Source organism: Nerophis lumbriciformis, linkage group LG07 (genome assembly GCF_033978685.3).
Source record: "Nerophis lumbriciformis linkage group LG07, RoL_Nlum_v2.1, whole genome shotgun sequence".
Lineage (NCBI taxonomy): Eukaryota > Metazoa > Chordata > Actinopteri > Syngnathiformes > Syngnathidae > Nerophis > Nerophis lumbriciformis.
Genome location: NC_084554.2, coordinates 35403871 through 35423113, shown reverse-complemented (window position 1 = coordinate 35423113; position 19243 = coordinate 35403871). Strand labels below are relative to the sequence as shown.

The window sequence follows — 19243 nt, the reverse complement described above, 5'->3', positions numbered from 1 at the left end:
TTCTTCAAAATAGCCACCCTTTGCTCTGATTACTTTTTCGCACACTCTTAGCATTCTCTCTATGAGCTTCAAGAGGGAGTCACCTGAAATGGGTTTTCACTTCACAGGTGTGCTTGAAGCTCATCGAGAGAATGCCAAGAAAGTGCAAAGCAGTAATCACAGCAAAGGGTGGCTATTTTGCCATGGAAGGCCCTAACCACGACCCATCAGGAGCAAGGGTGAAGTGTCTTGCCCAAGAACACAACAAATGTGACTAGGATGGCGGAAGCTTGGGATCGAACCAGGAACCCTCAAGTTGCTGTCAAAGCCGCTCTACCAACCAAGCCACGCCAAACAATAATAATAATCATAGTAGATTAGATTTATACACTGCTTTTTTTCTAGTGGCTCGAAATGCGTTATACTGAAAAGCCATTATTCATTCACTCCACATTCACACGTTGTGGTGGTGAGGTACAGTCTGTCGGTTAAGTCAGGCTATATAAGGCTAAATGTATATTCGGAGAGGGAAATTCTGCAGCCAACCATCATAAAATCTGACACCTAGAGTGACCCCCTTGCCCAGAACCCTAGCAGATCTCCCGGTCCAAACGGCACCATGCTACGCAGCTTATAAAGCACAGCATGTACTGTAGAGTGTACCTAGCCGAGCCTCTTCCGTTCTCAGTAGAAAAGGTAAATATTGTGTGATGGCTTTGGGCTGAAGGTGAAAGAAAAAAGGCCTCGCTGGCCATGGAAAGCAGCGGAGCATGATTCCTGGAAAGTGCTTTCCCACGTGTGGGTGGTAAGACGAGTTGTACGAGCCTGTGTCGCTGTTTGGCTCAGGAGAGGGCGTGTGAGCGTTCAGACCTTCAACTACTTTTTTGAGCTTGGGAAAGTACGGCCAGATGCTCACCTGCTGGATATTTTTTGCCCGATTTTGTAACTCTGCTGCAAAGAGTTATGGGAAGTGTTACGCCTCTTAGATCTGTGCTCAGTGGAAAGAGAGAAAAAAGATAAGTATGTAGTGAGAGCAGCTGTCTTGTATTACTCGATGGCAAGATAACAAGAAGCAGTCACGTGCAGACGTGTGCATGCATACATGTACGCATACTGTAAATATTACAGAGCACAGATAAAGGGATTAAATGGCCGGCGATTTGAGCAGTTACTTTAATTAAAGATTTGCTGATGAAGACACACTCATACTTAATGGCTGGCTGCTATTTTTGCACACACCCCCAACAGCCTCACTGACCTCAACATATCCCTTTAACGGCAGGAAGTGCTTCCTTATTTCGAGATTAGCTTTTTAAATGGGACTCACATTAGCAAATTTGTGAATGAACACGCTACTGGAGAGCAGAGGAAGAGCGTGTGTGTGCCGTTTTGGGTTGGTTATGACAAGAGGAACTTGATACTTTGAGGTTTTGCCGCTTCTCATCAATGAAATACAAACTACATTTTTTTATATGGACCAACACTATTTTATTACGTTTAGATAATAAGCCACAATATGCGGTAATAAGACCTTAATAAACTAAAAATTAATTGGAGTTTTTTTTTAAAGTGACAAGTATCTATTTTAGCTTTAGCATTGCTGCCAACGTTGAATATTCAATGCTTTGTCATGCACCACTCTAAAGGGAGCCACACAAGGAAAAACAAGGACATTTTGACTTTAATAAATGCATATTAAATGCTAAGTAAAAAAACGCTGACACAACATTTGAATATGGGTTACAAACCATCCGTCTAGTTAGACTCCTTGAAACCTCTAACTACAGAGAACAGAATACAAAGATTTAAGCTCAATTCCGATTCTCCCTCCTATTGCAAATACACCCCTATGCACACTTATGTTAATCGAGTCTCGCTACGTCATCAGCCCTCGCTGTTCGCCAGCAGTGAACAGTCTGCTTACAATGGAGCCAGAGGGAGGTCGTCTATTCTGCCCATAAAACCCAACAAATAACCAACCAAAAAGCGCCCACAATACTCCATTTACATTTAGTGACTTGAATATTAACAAAGCTAGTGTGCCAATATTTACATGGTCGACTAATGAGCTGCTTTCTCGCTTCCTTGCTCGTGGAAGGTTATTGTAGTTCATAAATAGATAAGCCATGCTTCTTCCTACTCCTTTTTGAACATGTTAAGAAAATATGTAAAATATGTGATGTATCATACTCATACTGTATACATGTTCGAAATAAATGTCAAGCCTCTCACCTTTATAGTTGAAGGATGGTGATGTAATCCGACAAGTTGGTGCACGTTGACAGCCAATTTAGACCCGGCAATGGCGAGAACGACACAAAAAGACGCTTGGTTTCACCCCACTTTTCTGCGCGAGTCTTTCATCTAAACAGGAATATAAGAAGATTCTATCAGCATCTATCGGCATCCTAGTGACAGCAGACATTGCACAATAAGTGATGTTTTATTATGCTTGTTGGCTCTTATGAAGTCTGCAGTGAGTAATAATCAGTGATGTTGTTGAAAAGTAAAGCGAACGCTCTAAAGCGTTTTTTAAATTAATGCACCGCGTATGCTTAAAACAAGCAAAATACATAAATATTTAATGATTATTATACATGTAGGGGTGTAACGGTATGTGTATTTGTATTGAACCGTTTCGGTACGGGGGTTTCGTTCGGTTCGGAGGTGTACCGAACGAGTTTCCACATGGACATATTAAGTAGCGTACCGCACGTTGTGTAAACAATGCACACCGAGGCACAACACACGGCATGCTAGCAGCGACTGGGCTACGATAGACTGACCATACGTCCTCTTTACACTGGACATGTCCTCTTTAGCGGGGCTGTCCGAGCGGAGTTTCTTAAATGCCTCAAATGTCCGGCATTTTGACTTACGGTTGCGTGTATTTTCAATGTACGTTCAGGGTTAAGAAGGGGTTGAAAACAAAACAAACTGTGCGTGCAGCAGCATTCGTGAGGGAGGGGCAGAGACACAGAGAGCGAGAGAGTTATGATAAACGCGCATGCGTCGCCACGCTATGCTTTTTATCGATAGATTTATCAGATTTTATTTTTTATTATCTATAGCAGGGGTGCCCCGGAGGCCATTTGCGGCCCACAGCTAATGTTTTAAAAGGCACACGGCACATTCTAAAAATACTATTAAAATAAACAAAAACATAACAAAAGTGAAATAAAAAAGCTTAAAGGTTAAATGTAATTTAGAAAAAGTTGCAATATTGACTAATAAAACAAAGCTGTTTTTTTTTTTTTTTCAAACTGTCATTGCTCAAAACATAATATTGAATCAAAATAAATGTTATTATGAATTATTGACCTATCCAAGGTTCGGATTACTTCACATCAAATATTCCACTAAGAAAAATATTTTTGGTGGAAGATTTTGCAAAATTGGTAAATAAATAACCAAAAAATTTATATTTTGTTGTTTTCTTACTGTACCGAAAATGAACCGAACCGTGACCTCCAAACCGAGGTACGTACCGAACCGAAATTTTTGTGTACCGTTACACCCCTATATACATGTGCCCGTTACTACATGACTTACTTACAGTATGTATATAAAACCTTAATGGAGGTGTTTGTTTACAGGTAAGTATACAATGGCTCTGAGCAGACTTTTGATCGAAATTATTTACTATTTAGAATGCATACACAAAGAAAAACATATGTGTTCTTGCCTTACATAAGGATTGTGAATGATAGGCCAAATTCCCAAAAAGTGCAGTTCCCCTTTAAATGGGCAAAGTATGGGCCTTTTAACTATTTTTTTGTAGAATTGCTTGACTTTTCTTTGCTTACTTGTGTGCTTTTTATCTTTTCACAAGACATGATAAAGAAAAAGAAATGGAAAAAGCATCTATGTATTCTTGAACATGTTTTAATGCCATGTAATATAGTGACAATAGTAAAGCAATACAACAAACCAAGTTAACTCAGTCAGTGAAAAATTATGCTGGGTTATGTAAAAACTGGAAGCAAAAGTCCAAGATTGGTAATTCATGTTATCTTGGCAGCCCGGTTATCGTACGCCCTACTTTTTGTATGATAGAGTTATCCGCAAAAATGTTCACCAAAGGTTTGTACTGGTTTTTGTATATCATCTAGGTCACTCATTTTCAAACTGTGGAACGAGTTCAGAGTTTTCGTTTCCTATATTCACACACAGTGTTACTGTTCAAACTGTGTGAAATGTTACTGTGGCCAAAAATATGAAATATACTTGTTTTAAAAAATCCATTGTTTTTAATGAATATTTGGGCCTAATACGCTACTGTTTTTTTTTATAGTTGGTCATTATGGTGGTACTTGAAGAGCCAAGCTTTTTCTGAGATGGTACTTGGTGAAAAGGTTTGAAAAACCCCTGGTCTAGGTTATTGTACAGCCGAAAAGTGTGCATTAAAAATGTTCTCCATCTGCATGCGTATCTTCTCTTTGCAAAAGAACACAACTCAGTCTCTGTGCTTTTTTAAAATAAAAGGATGACTGCAAAAAAAACAGTGTAGGGATAAAAAAATTATGCGAGTTGTAGCATAGTGCTGTGGGGCTGCAGACTCACAACAGTTTGATTGTTGTGCTGTACAGCGCTGTCTCGTCTAGTTAATTCAAAGTATGACAACATAAGTCACACTCTTTTGTGTAAATGTGATGTATAATGTAAAGCGTTTTGGGTATCATTGCAGATATAGTAAAGCGCTATATAAATACTCACTTGAAATTTCTTAGTGCGCTCTACACCACTGTAACTTTAAGATGTTTAGCCAAATCAGCAAGAATTTGGGTACTTTTAGGGGACTGAGAGGAGTAAAATCTGAGCAAGATTAATGTAATAAAGTGAAGTAAAATGTGTTCCTCAGGGCACCTAACTGACACTTGCTACTTGTCTAATGATTATAAAACTCAGAGAATATCTAAATTACATGTAACTGTTGTTGCATGCTCCTTGGTTCTAGCATAGACAAAAGAGCACAGTACCCAGTCACATTCCTTGTGTGTTACATACCGGTACTTGGCCAATAAAGATGATTCTGGCTCTGATTTTTCTTGCAAGTTGTCACGCTCCATCGCTTGGTTTTGGACCTATAATAAATGATCATTTAGGGACTAATACCATCTCATAGCTATTTGCACACAGAAACACGCACCATGTCCGCCAGGTCACTCTTGGAAGTTTCCTTCTTCTTTAACACCGCTAAACGAAAAAGAGAAATGACTTGAAGTGTCAGTTGGCAGGTGACATGTTTCTGTAGTGTGTGAATGACTCACCCGTGTTTGCAGGGGCTGGGGGGCACCAAAAGGGCAACAGAAGGCATGCAAGAAGTAGTGGGTCCAATCATGCACAACTTCAAACAAAACTAATACAAAAGTTAATGATGAAACTGAATGACACCTGCAACACCTGTGCTGGAATTCCAGGCCTAGTGAGAGTAAAAGGCAAGAAGCTTTGCAGTATCCTTCCTGCTTTAGCTAGAATGACATGACAGTTTGGAAGACGTGGTGCTCGTTGTTTATGAATGAATGTGTTCCATGCAGAAAATGAACCTTATGACAGTGTGACCTCATTCATTTTCACCCTAAAGGTGTGACCAGGACTTCTCATTACAAGCATAACATCCATGGAATTCCAGACTACAGTGCAGTGTATAGATTGCTTACCAGTTACATCGTTTGGTGAACAATTTTAAAATGAAAGAAAAAACAGCAAATGTCAGGCAGAGAGAAATGTATTTGAATATGTTTATTTTTTTAGAAATATACACATATACACAGTAGAGGCAAGTCGTTAACATGAAGTTGTATACAAAGAATAATAATGTATTCCATGTGCACATTTATTTCTAAATACTAAAATAATATAGATACTAAAATATGTGTATTAATTTTGTAGATTTGATATATTTTACACTTGATATTCTTGAACATTTTCAATACATATATTTATATAAATACTAATTTCTTTGTTTAAAATACAAATCTTCAATGAGAGAAAAATATGAATTAAAAAAATATTCAATACATGCATAACAGTTGGATAGTATAATAAATATAATCGTTAGACAATTTAAAAATAAATAAATCAATAATAATTTACATCTGACATTCTGTAACAATTTCAAAAAATAAACATATCAATACAACAAACACAAACATACATTTTTTTTTAGATTTTAGGTTAGATCTTTTCATGATATAAAGATATAATTGTTAGACTATTTGAAAACAAACTAATATGAATATTTCACACTTGATATTCTTTAACGATTTAAAAAAATAAACCAATGAACATACACGCAAATATATGATCACTTTTTTTTTTTAATTATATTAGGATAACTTAACATTCTTTAATAACTAAAATATAAAATAATTAGATTATATGTATAATAACCCTAGCTTAAATAATCTTTAAACATGTATAATCATTTTACTCATGATTTTGTGAATACAATGCATGTACATATAGACTGAGTGCAATCTTGAATATGAAAATATAAACTCAAAGACCCCAAAGTGTGAAAGCACCCTGCACCACACCATAGCCCTCCTGTCCCTTTAAGCAGTGCATAGTGACGGTTGTAATGCTCTGGTACAATCAAACCACAATGCAGTGCACAACCGGCTCAATTCGAGGTGCTTGTGTGGCCTCTCCAAGAAAAAGGGAAGTAGACACTATTAAAAAGAAAAAAAACACAAGTGAGAGTACGCACGTTCCATGAGGTGGCGGCAAAAACCAAATCCCACGCTCGCTTTGCATCCCGTCACCGGCCCCTGACTTGAAGCGGCTGCAAGAAAAAAGAGAAAATGACATTGAAGGCTTTTTATATGAGGTAAGATTAATTTCACACTCAAGAAGGAGCCTGCAACACAAAGCTTGCCTGCTTTTTTAGAAAGACATTCTTCCTAGTAAGGAATGATGACAAGTTGCCATCTTGTTCCAGCACGGTTTAGATTTGCACTAGGTTGTAAAGTCAGAGAGAGTGAGAGGGAGGTCTTCTTTCAACATCAAGCTGGAGTCCTAAAAATGTAAAACACGCCATGTGACCCCAGTCATCTCTCACCTTTAACTTGCATGTTCAAAACATGCTACAAAACCCAAAACCAGTGAAGTAAATAAAAACAGAATACAATGATTAGCAAATCCTTTTCAACTTATATTCAATTGAATGCACTGCAAAGACAAGATATTTAACGTTCGAACTGGTAAACTTTGTTATTTTTTGCTAATATTAGCTCATTTGGAATTTGATGCCTGCAACTTGTTTCAAAAAGCTGGCACAAGTGGCAAAAAAGATTGAGAAAGTTGAGGTATGCTCATCAAACACTTTTTTGGAACATCCCACAGGTGAACAGGCTAATTGGGAACAGGTGGGTGCCATGATTGGGTATAAAAGCAGTTTCCATGAAATGCTCAGTCATTCACATACAAGGATGGGGCGAGGGTCACCACTTTGTGAACAAATGCGTGAGCAAATTGTCCAACAGTTTAAGCACAACATTTCTCAACGAGCTTTTGCAAGGAATTTAGGGATTTCCCCATTTACAGTCCGTAATATTATCAAAAGGTTCAGAGAATCTGGAGAATGCCCGTGACCTTCGATCTCTCAGGCGGTACTGCATCAAACACCGACATCAGTGTGTAAAGGAGATCAGCACGTGGGCTCAGGAACACTTCAGAAAACCACTGTCAGTAGCTGCAGTTTGTCGCTGCATCTGTAAGTGCAAGTTAAAACTCTACTATGTAAAGCGAAAGCCACTTATCAACAACACCCAGAAATGCCGCCCGCTTCGCTGGGCCCAAGCTCATTTAAGATGGACTGATGCAAAGTGGGAAAGTGTTCTGTTGTCTGACGAATCCACATTTCAAATTGTTTTTGGAAACTGCGGACGTCGTGTCCTTCGGACCAAAGAGGAAAAGAACCATCCAGAATGTTATAGGCGCAAAGTTCAAAAGCCAGCATCTGTGATGGTATGGGGGTGTATTAGTGCCCAAGGCATGGGTAACTTACACATCTGTAAAGGCACCATTAATGCTGAAAGCTACATACAGGTTTTGGAGCAACATATGTTGCCATCCAAGTAGGGCTGGGTGATATGACCTTTTATTAACATCTCGATATTTTTAGGCCATGTCACGATACACGATATATATCTCAATATTTTGCCTTAGCCTTGAATTAACACTTGATGCATATAATCACAGCAGTATGATGATTCTATGTGTCTACATCAAAACATTCTTGTTCATACTGCATTAATATATGTTCATTTTAAACTTTCATGCAGAGAGGGAAATCACAACTAAGTCAATTTACCAAAACTGTATTTATTAAACAGTTATTAAGCAGTGGCACAAACATTCATGTCATTTCAAAACAGAAAGTGCAAGATTTTGAAACAAGCTATTAGTGCACTTTTGTGCATGATGTCACTAAGATGACATCAAAACAACACAACAAATTGCACGTTTTGTACAGAACGCCACTACAATAGTTTAAAAAAATTAAAGTGCACTTTTGTGCATGATGTCACACAAGACATTTCAATAACTGTCAAGTAAAAATGAGCTGCATAATAGGAAATCAAATAGTGTATGTCCTTCGCTATGTGGTAGGTTCCTGCGTACGTTATCTCCTTCTGTTGTTGACTATTTTTTTCATACGGTGTTGATCTGGAAACTGGTTGCTTGGGCATTTTGTTGGCTGTGGCACCGGCCGGAGATGTTGATATGTGGAGTTTCAAGCACTCTTCATTCTCTAGCGGGTGACTTTTCAAATTATGTCACAAATTAGCAGTAGTGCTACTTTTTGTATCAACGCTTTTGCCGCATACTTGACATATTACGGTTGTCTGTTCAACATCTTTCCGCTTGAAACCAAACCACCGCCAGACGATGGACCCCGTGCTGTTTTTCTTGGGAATGAATTCTTCTTCCTTCATTTGTTACCAGATTTGCACCTTCTTTCTCTCGTATTACCACTCGCACCGCACCGCTAGCACCACCTGCTACAGCTAACGTTACCTGTGCTGCTACCTCTCCGCTCAGCGAGGGCGTATGACGTTGCACGCACGACAGTATGTGACGTATGTAACAAGGTGCGCTTATTTTATGTCTCTTTGAAAAGGAGAGACAAGAAAGAGTGAGAAATGCATGTAGTGTAATGCCCGCAGCTAAAAGCAACTGCATGAGAACGTATACTCGAATATCACGATATAGTCATTTTCTATATTGCACAGAGTCTACATCCAGCCCTACATCCAAACAACGTCTTTTTCATGGACGCCCCTGCTTATTTCAGCAAGACAATGCCAAGCCACATTCTGCACGTGTTACAGTAGTGTGGCTTCGTAGTAAAAGAGTGTGGGTACTAGACTGGCCTGCCTGTAGTCCAGACCGGTCTCCCATTGAAAATGTGTGGCGCATTATGAAGCGTAAAATACGACTGTTGAAAAATGAAGCTGTACATCAAGCAAGAATGGGAAAAAATTCCACCTGAAAAGCTTAAAAAAATAGGTCTCCTCAGTTCCCAAATGTTTACTGAGTGTTGTTAAAAGGAAAGGCCGTGTAACACAGTGGTAAAAATGCCCCTGTGCCAACTTTTTTGCAATGTGTTGCTGCCATTAAATTCTAAGTTAATAATTATTGGTAAAAAAAAAATTAGTTTCTCAGTTCGAACATTAAATATCTTGTCTTTGCAGTGTATTTAATTGAATATAAGTTGAAAAGGATTTGCAAATCATTGTATTCTGTTTTTATTTACGATTTACACAACGTGCCAACTTCACTGGTTTTGGGTTTTGTACTTTCAGTGTGCATGCAAGTGGGCAGACTGTCAGTCAGTCAATCAATCAAGAGCATTATTGCTTTTGCAAAGGCACAATTTTCAAAATCGAAACTGGACTGTACCTAAAAAAGTGTCCCTTTAAAAGAACACGGTGACGAATGCGGTCTATTAAAGCAGCCACGTGCAATCTACTAATAAAAGTTTCAATCACGTGTCCACTGAGGAGGGAAATGGAATATCAAATGTTACACGCGGGCGAGGTTGTAACCAACACGAACTGGCACAGTGCCCACGCTAGGAAGCTAGCTGGCAGACTCACATGACCTCTCCCTCTAGTCCCTATTTGTGGATGTCGGCCATCCGGGGCAGAGCATGAGTGCACTGTGTCTTTGGTATTTATACTAGCACTCACTCCACCCCCTTTTAACGGCTACCCGAAACACAGCAGCTGGCAAGGGCGGGGTGTGCATGACATCTTGCGAGACACATTTCTTACTATGACTTTGGGGCACCGGGGGGAATCCCACGTCATGTGAACTTCATTCAAGCAACTCGGTCTCTTCAGTGCTGCAGGAGAAGTAGTTCTGACACGCCAGATGGTGCCATGAGTTTGGTAACTGATTATTATCCTTATTTTTTGTCATTCAATCAATCAATCAATGTTTACTTGTATAGCCCTAAATCACAAGTGTCTCAAAGGGCTGCACAAGCCAAAACGACATCCTCGGCTCAGATCCCACATCAAGGCAAGAAAAAACTCAACCCAATGGGAGTCATTAGCAGGGTACACTTCCTCATTCTCCACCGTTAACAGACCATAGGAAAAAATGAACAGCATAACACACTGAAGTGGCGACCTTTCCAGGGTATACCCCTCCTTCCGCCTGAATGCAGCTGAGATAGGCTCCAGCACCCCCCATGTCCCCGAAAGGGACAAGCGGTAGAAAATGGATGGATAACATACTCTTTAACACCAGCAAGTAGTTACAGTATGAATGGATATATATAGTTGATTATTTGTGACTATTAACTAGTGATGCACCGAAAATGTGGCCGCCCAAAAAAAGACTGATCAGCGGAACAGCGCTGCCGAAACTGAATGTTGTGATGGCGTAGGCCATACGCGCGGCCGGGGTTGTCGAAAGCGAAGGCAGCGTGTCAGCACTGTGGAGTCTCCAATAACACCAGAAATAGATGCTAGATTTGTTGCTAGTCGTTTTTAAATAAAGAAAGTGACTAAAAGGATTGGAGAAATCTAGAGATGTCTGATAATGGCTTTTTTGCCGATATCCAATATTCCGATTATGTCCAACTCTTAATTACCGATTCCGATATCAACCGATACATACAGTCGTGGAATTAACACATTATTATGCCTAATTTTGTTGTGATGCCCCGCTGGATGCATTAAACAATGTAACAAGGTTTTCCAAAATAAATCAACTCAAGTTATGGGAAAAAAAATGCCAACATGGCACTGCCATATTTATTATTGAAGTCACAAAGTGCATTATTTTTTTAACATGTCTCAAAACATCAGCTTGGAATTTGGGACATACTCTCCCTGAGAGAGCATGAGGAGGTTGAGGTGGGCGGGGTTGAGGTGGGGTAGGGGGTAGTGGGGGTGTATATGTGCTTTATAAATAAAGTTGATTTGATTTGATTTGATTTGATATATTGTAGCGTCCCGGAAGAGTTAGTGCTGCAAGGGGTTCTGGGTATTTGTTCTGTTGTGTTTATGTTGTGTTACGATGCGGATGGTCTCCTGAAATGTGTTTGTCATTCTTGTTTGGTGTGAATTTACAGTGTGGCGCATATTTGTAACAGTGTTAAAGTTGTTTATACGGCCACCCTCAGTGTGACCAGTATGGCCGTTGACCAAGTATGCATGCATTCACTTGTGTGTGTGAAAAGCCGTAGATATTATGTGATTGGGCCGGCACGCAAAGGCAGTGCCTTTAAGGTTTATTGGTGCTCTGTACTTCTCCCTACGTCTGTGTACCACTCCGTACAGCGCGTTTTAAAAAGTCATACATTTTACTTTTTGAAACCGATACCGATAATTTCCCATATTACATTTTAAAGCATTTATCGGCCGATAATATCGGCAGTCCGATATTATCGGATATCTCTAGAAAAAAAATCTTAAAGTACATTGCACAAAAAGCAGCAACAAAAATAGATCAAAACAATATTATGTAAGAAAGAACTATATGTTATTACTATAATAAGAGATTCATTTTAAATGTATGAATACATCTTTTGTCTTTAAAAAAAATATTATAGGTAAAAAAAATATGTTGACGTCATATTGGCCACATCCTCGGCCATGCCCTTAACCACGTCTCCACCGCCAAAGGTATCGTGGCAATCTCGGGGAAACCCTGCAAAGCATGGCCCCAAATCTTTTTTTGGTGTGGATTTAGAACAAGATGCAAGTGCAGGTTAGGTTTTAATGGTGTTTTGTTTTCCCTAAGCCAAAAAGGTTATATTTACAACCACATTTATGTTGTTCCGTAGCTGTATTATGGAGAACGCAGTACCAAAACGATGGCACTCCACAATTTTGAACAACACTGTATAATATTATAATATAGGATATAAAGAAATCGATTCACATTCAAATCGCGATTCTAATTACAATTCAGAATTTTTAAAATATGTTTTTAGGCCATCTCCACCCTTACATGTTATATATATCAAGGTCTCTTTAATAGTACCGGGAGGTAAAATAGTTGTGCAGACATTTGTAATTCAGCGTCAAGACAGAATGAAGCAAGCAAACACAAATCATATAAAACATAAAAACATTTTAAAAATCCACAAATGATCACCACTATACAGGCACACTGTAGAACAATAAAATATAATATCTAATAATAAACCAATAAAATCATTAATTTTAATAATTGTGATTAAGTGCTACGGCATAATAAATAGATAAAATCCCCATGTGATCATATTTCAGTAGCCAAGAGGAGCTGTTGTAACCTGTAACCTGTTCTGTAAAGGGTTTATCATCATTTATTTACCAAATAATATATTGCGAGAATTGGTTTGAATCGAGAATCGATTCTGAATCGTATCGTCACCCAAGTCTAGAAATCGAATTGAATCGTGGGTTGTTGAAAGATTCACATCAATATCGATAACCAGTAAAAACTATACTCTCCTGATGCTATACTTGGTATCGTTACTGTCTATATTTGCATTAATCTGCCCACCCCGGTTTATATTCAAGAGCGCCAGTTTAGCGGTTAGCTATGCTTTATTGCATCTTCGTACAGTGTGTAGTGTAGCATGTTTAGTTATTCCTTGTCTTCTAGTCCTACAGCAATAATGTTACTTGTAAGAAACTTTATTTGCTTCCATGAAGGCGGTGGTTAGTGATTTACAAGCTGCACAGTGTAGGGACAGTAACCGCTAGCTCACTAGCAAGGATACTATATTGCGTTAAGGATGTCTTTGTTCGCTTATCGCTGTGAAATTCGAGGGACACAACTGGAATGTGTCATCAATTAGGACTGGGCGTTATGGCTGAAAATTGTATCACGATATAAGTGTTTTATATCGGCCGATTTCGATAATTATTGATATTTTTATGACCTATCGAAAACATGGACCAGGAGAAAAATACATTAAATGTTAACAAAACAGAAAGGAAATGTCAACACAAAAACACTCTAAATGTAAACAAAATTCTAAAATACATTTAACACTTAACAATAACCTCTTAAAATTACCGTATTTTCCGCACTATAAGGCGCACCTAAAAACCACAAATTTTCTCAAAAGCTGACAGTGCGCCTTATAACCCGGTGCGCTTTATATATGGATAAATATTAAGATTAATTTTCATAAAGTTTCGGTCTCGTAACTACGGTAAACAGCCGCCATCTTTTTTCCCGGTAGAACAGGAAGCGCTTCTTCTTCTACGCAAGCAACCGCCAAGGTAAGCACCCGCCCCCATAGAACAGGAAGCGCTTCTTCTTCTACTGTAAGCAACCACCCGCCCGCGTAGAAGAAGAAAAAGCGCGCGGATATTACGTACGTTTCATTTCCTTTGTGTGTTTACATCTGTAAAGACCACAAAATGGCTCCTACTAAACGACAGGGATCCGGTTCATGAAAAGACGCAATCTCCCCATCCGCACACGGATTACTATTTCACAGCAACTGATATTCCTGTGAACCGCACTGTGGATACAACGGGAGCACGTACGGTGAATATTCGCACCACAGGGAATGAGAAGTCATCCTTCACTGTGGTTCTAGCTTGCCATGCTAATGGCCAGAAACTTCCACCCATGGTGATATTCAAAAGGAAGACCTTGCCAAAAGAGACCTTTCCAGCCGGCGTCATCATAAAAGCTAACTCGAAGGGATGGATGAAGAAAAGATGAGCGAGTGGTTAAGGTAAGTTTAAGTTTACGCGAAGAGGCCGGGTGGCTTTTTTCACGCAGCTTCGTCCATGTTGATATACGACTCCGTGCGCGCCCACATCACACTGGTTTTAATATATTATTAAAGTTTGACTGACCTATTTGACTGTTTTTTTGACATTCCTTTAGCGCAGTTAGATGCGGCTTACAACACGGGGCGGCTTATAGGTGGACAAAGTTTTGAAATATGCCGTTCATTGAAGGCGCGGCTTATAACCCAGGGCGCCTTATGGTGCGGAAAATACGGTAAGATGAAAAAATAAGGAATATTTACGAAATGCTTAATTAAGTGTAACAAAATAGTGCAAACTGTGAACATGTAAATATAGAGAAACCTAAGAATAACTGCAGGTTCAAGGCCGGCTGTGCTCAAGGGAGAGCGGGGTTAAGGTGGTGTGGGATTACTGATTATGAGCGCCTTGGTCTGACTACGGTCCGGTTTTATCTCTCTTCAGCACTCATTTTTAGTTTCTATTCTAACTCAGTGCAAAAGTATCAAGATAACAAGATGGTGCAACCAAACCTGGATGCATCCATTTTCTAACGCTTGTCCCTCTTGGAGTCGCAGGAGGTGCTGGAGTTGATAATGTTACCTGATTGGTTGTTAGCATGTCACTCCCACTGATCAGTGATAACTTTCTGCGTTGCTCGGTTATCAGAACGAGTGCTTTTGTTTATGCAACCAACTTTGCTTCGCAACTTCCATTTTCTTCCGACAACGAAAAAACCCAGAATATTTTAAACGCATTTTTATTGCGATTGATTACGTGTCTGTCGCGATGTATATTGATATATTTGTATCGTGCAGCCCTATCATAAATATGCATTATTACAACATGGCGATAATATTAAAAGTTATATTGTTGGCCAAATTTATATCTACATCGCACAACCCTAACACAAATTTTACAATCACTTGATCAGCCCAACCCAACAGTACCACAAATATATTGCAGTCCAGTGGGAAACAATGCTGACAATGATAATTAATTATTTACTGATACCGTTTCTATAGTATATTGTTGATTCTCCCTACTGAGCTATACTTCTGTGGCTACTATGCAATCCGCAATGAGCTGCTTCTAACTAGTAGAATAAAATGCAACGTCAACTTGTCCGGGTCACGGTTACTAATCTCGTCGCAACTCCAGCTGCTTCATATCACCGTTGTAATGCGAACCATTAGGAATGCGCAGTGCCGCTGGGCGGGTGGGCCTGCTTCTCTCATGCTGAGCTGCCACCCATCTTTCATCGACGACATACTCATTACTTCGGGAACCTATGGTGTCGCAATCAACAAGACTGAAGACTCAACAAGACTAAACAGAACAGACATACAACTTCCGATCTATTTCTAATACAAATCCTATCCGAAGGACTTTGTTTTGAACCTTGTTGGGAGGTAGCTAGTTCTAGATAAGACTTTAAACACAGGCATGGTTTATAGATACCCAGAAAAGTGGTAAATGCTATAAAGCGAATGAAAGTCATAATCTTTAGAGGACTCCATCATTAATGAGGATGCAGCAGGTGAACCTCGTCATTTAGCTCTGCAGGATGCCGAGTTCAGGGTCAAGAGCCTATTAGTGATCTATATTTCTAACATAGTCCACTGGCATGGTGACTGACAGCTGTGCTAAGGAAGCACCCAATAATCAATCAGCCCTTGGCACACTGGCATCCAATGGAGGTGCGGTGTTTCTTTGTAATGAGTCAGCATCTTTATGGTTTCTCTGTACACAGCTGCTAGCTTCATGAACACTCTCCTGTCGCCAAGCACACCACTTATGAAAGCAGGCTGACATTTCAGTGGCCTCTTCCTGTGCCTCATTTCAGTCACATGAATGAGTCTGAAATGAGGCCAGAAAGCGCAACAACAGGGCCAGATGAATGTACTTTTATTTTCCTTGAAAAACGCCTCAATGAGACGGAAACTGACAGCTGACGACGGCGCCATGTCAAATCAGACCGCTATCAGGTTCAAGGCGCCGAAAAATCCTCGCCTCCGTGCCTTTTTTACACAAGGAACCAGTGAAGTCGTCCCAGCTGCCATCAACCCCCCAACCATCAACCCCCACCCCCAAGTGAAAGGTCGTCCCTCCAGCTGAGGGCTGTAAATTCAAGACGTAAAAACGGGAAAAGACGTACGCTTCGTTCAACAGGTGCAGATCCAAATGAATGGTCACCCTTTCCTTCTGCCCCTGGCGACAGGAGAGAGGACACAGACGAGCGAGACGCAATCGTTCAGCTTCAAAACAATGGCGGTCCTTCAGAAAACCTCTGGCTTTGGAGGAGGAGGAGACGCTCCAGAGCGATTGGGACATCAAATTAAACGTGTGTAAGCAGAAACGTATTCCTATGTTTTGCATATTTCGCACTGATACTGGAGTTGCTTTTAATCTCATTGTACCTGTGTATAGTGACAATAAAAGGCATTCTATTCTATTCTATTCTAAGTTCAATGTTAACGAGTGCTTCAGTGCGCTGGGGTTCTAAGCAGGTGAGGCACTTTGGAGGTTTTTAGTTCAATTCAATTTCATTTGCTATGATCAGTGTTAAAGGCCTACTGAAACCCACTACTACCGACCACGCAGTCTGATAGTTTATATATCAATGATGAAATCTTAACATTGCAACACATGCTTACTAAAGTGCAATTTTAAATTTTGCGCAAAATATCTTGCTGAAAACGTCTCGGTATGATGACGCCTGCGCGTGACGTCACGGATTGTAGAGGACATTTTGGGACAGCTATTAAGTCGTCTGTTTTCATCGCAAAATTCCACAGTATTCTGGACATCTGTGTTGGTGAATCTTTTGCAATTTGTTCAATGAACAATGGAGACAGCAAAGAAGAAAGCTGTAGGTGGGAAGCGGTGTATTGCAGCAGGTGTTGTGCCGGATAACGCACCCCCGCCGTAGAATGCACCCCCTGACTGTTGTGCCGGATAACACAGCCGGTGTTTCATTGTTTACATTCCCGAAAGATGACAGTCAAGCTTTACCATTGGCCTGTGGAGAACGGGGACAACAGAGACTCTTACCAGGGGGACTTTGAGTTGGATGCGCAGACGCGGTACCGTGAGTACACATGCAGCTGCGGCTTCCAAACATTTGATCGCTTGCCCGTACGTGCGTGCCGCTATGTGCATGTCACGTACGTAACTTTGGGGACTTTGGGGAAATATATGTGCTGTATGAACTTTGGGGAGGTGAACGGTACTTTGGGCTGTGGGGGATTGAGTGTGTTGTGCAGGTGTTTGAGTTGTATTGGCGGGTTATATGGACGGGAGGGGGGAGGTGTTTGTTATGCGGGATTAATTTGTGGCATATTAAATATAAGCCTGGTTGTGTTGTGGCTAATAGAGTATATATATATGTCTTGTGTTTATTTACTGTTTTAGTCATTCCCAGCTGAATATCAGGTCCCACCCGCCTCTCACAGCATCTTCCCTATCTGAATCGCTCCCACTGCCCTCTAGTCCTTCACTCTCACTTTCCTCATCCACAAATCTTTCATCCTTGCTCAAATTAATGGGGAAATCGTCGCTTTCTCGGTCCGAATCGCTCTCGCTGCTGGTGACCATGATTGTAAACAATGTGCGGATGTGAAGAGCTCCACAACCTGTGACGTCACGCGCATATCGTCTGCTACTTCCGGTACAGGCAAGGCTTTTTTATCAGCGACCAAATGTAGCGAACTTTATCGTCGATGTTCTCTACTAAATCTTTTCAGCAAAAATATGGCAATATCGCGAAATGATCATGTATGACACATAGAATGGACCTGCTATCACCGTTTAAATAAGAAAATCGCATTTCAGTAGGCCTTTAATACAGGCTGTTCATGATGAGGATACCAAGAAAAATATAAAATAAAAAAAGACAATAATATCTATACAAAGCGGCCGCTGGTGGGCAACACTTTCAGCCATAGATATGGATGGATAGACGACATACGTCTTTGAGCCGCATGTTTATGGCGACAAAAGCAGAGCAAAGATTCTACTTTATCTTTGCCGCCGTAGAAATGGCTCTCGCGTCGCTCGCTTTACGAGGTCAAAGGTTCAAAATAACCTCAGCGCACCGGTAGAGTTGTAGTCCTTCTGATGAGACCTTCTGGCAACCGAGTTGACGTTTTTATTCTGAGTAACAAACTGTTCAAAGGCCATATTTAAATACTGTGTTTGACGCTCTAAAGATTGCCAGTCGTTGAGGGTCTGATTGAGCCATTAACGGTCAAGTTAGTCTTATGTTTTTGGTGTGAAGATCAGATAATTAGACCTGAATCATTGAGTAGTAAAATAATGATTGTGAGAGGTCTTTTTTACGATTTAAAACTGCCAATCAAATAGACCTTTTAGGCCACCTGAAGTACTTTCACGAGGAGAAAAAACAGGTGAGTTCTCATTTTAATAAATATTTAAATGTTAGTCGACACATTTTCCATAGCTTTGACATTTTCTGTGATGTCACCTCATCTGATTGGGTCGACCTGGATCATCTGATTGTGACCACAATGGAAATGCGATTTATCTAAATGTCACAAAAAATGTGTCGTTTTAGTGTAGAGCACGTGCGTGCATGAAACAAAAGACCATCAGAGATGTGACATGCTGAAAATGAACTTTCCGAGGTGGTTATAGACTTTTACGGTTTAAAAAGCTGATGAAATATAGGAGGTAGGTGTGCATTTTTTTTGTTGGCTTGTGACAATGTTGCAAACCTAATCAAACAGCCAGCATAGAGTTTAGAATTAGCGTAGAGGCAGCACTAATCTACAGGGAGTGGTAACATAATGATAATAATGCTACCATGGAGTTGTATGCACTATCTTGAAGGTGCCCTGACGTGATGGTGTGCTAGGGCTAAATTGAAGCGAACTTGGGCACAAATGCAAATCTTAACCTCTTAATGGTCCGACAGCAAGTGTTTGCTAGGGATAACAATTTAGCTTGTTAGTTCCAATATACTGTAGCCAAAAGCCATGCCTTTATTCCAAATGACAGTTTTACGTTGACTTTGGGCATGTCTT

General features: G+C 40.1%; 2 long non-coding RNA genes across 3 annotated transcripts in view; both read right to left on the bottom strand.

Moving 5' to 3' along the window:
- LOC133609587 (uncharacterized) overlaps nucleotides 1-5325 on the bottom strand; it is a 168048-nt gene extending 162723 nt beyond the window's left edge. Inside the window, exons 1-3 of the long non-coding RNA XR_009815742.1 lie at nucleotides 5129-5325; nucleotides 4987-5063; nucleotides 2212-2343 (exon numbers count right to left, since the gene is read on the bottom strand). This is a non-coding gene — a long non-coding RNA (uncharacterized lncRNA). The remainder of the gene's footprint in view (nucleotides 1-2211; nucleotides 2344-4986; nucleotides 5064-5128) is intronic.
- An 18-nt stretch (nucleotides 5326-5343) lies between these two features.
- LOC133609586 (uncharacterized) overlaps nucleotides 5344-19243 on the bottom strand; it is a 46741-nt gene continuing 32841 nt past the window's right edge. For both annotated transcript variants that reach the window (XR_009815741.1, XR_009815740.1), the window contains one exon: nucleotides 5344-6766. This is a non-coding gene — a long non-coding RNA (uncharacterized lncRNA). The remainder of the gene's footprint in view (nucleotides 6767-19243) is intronic.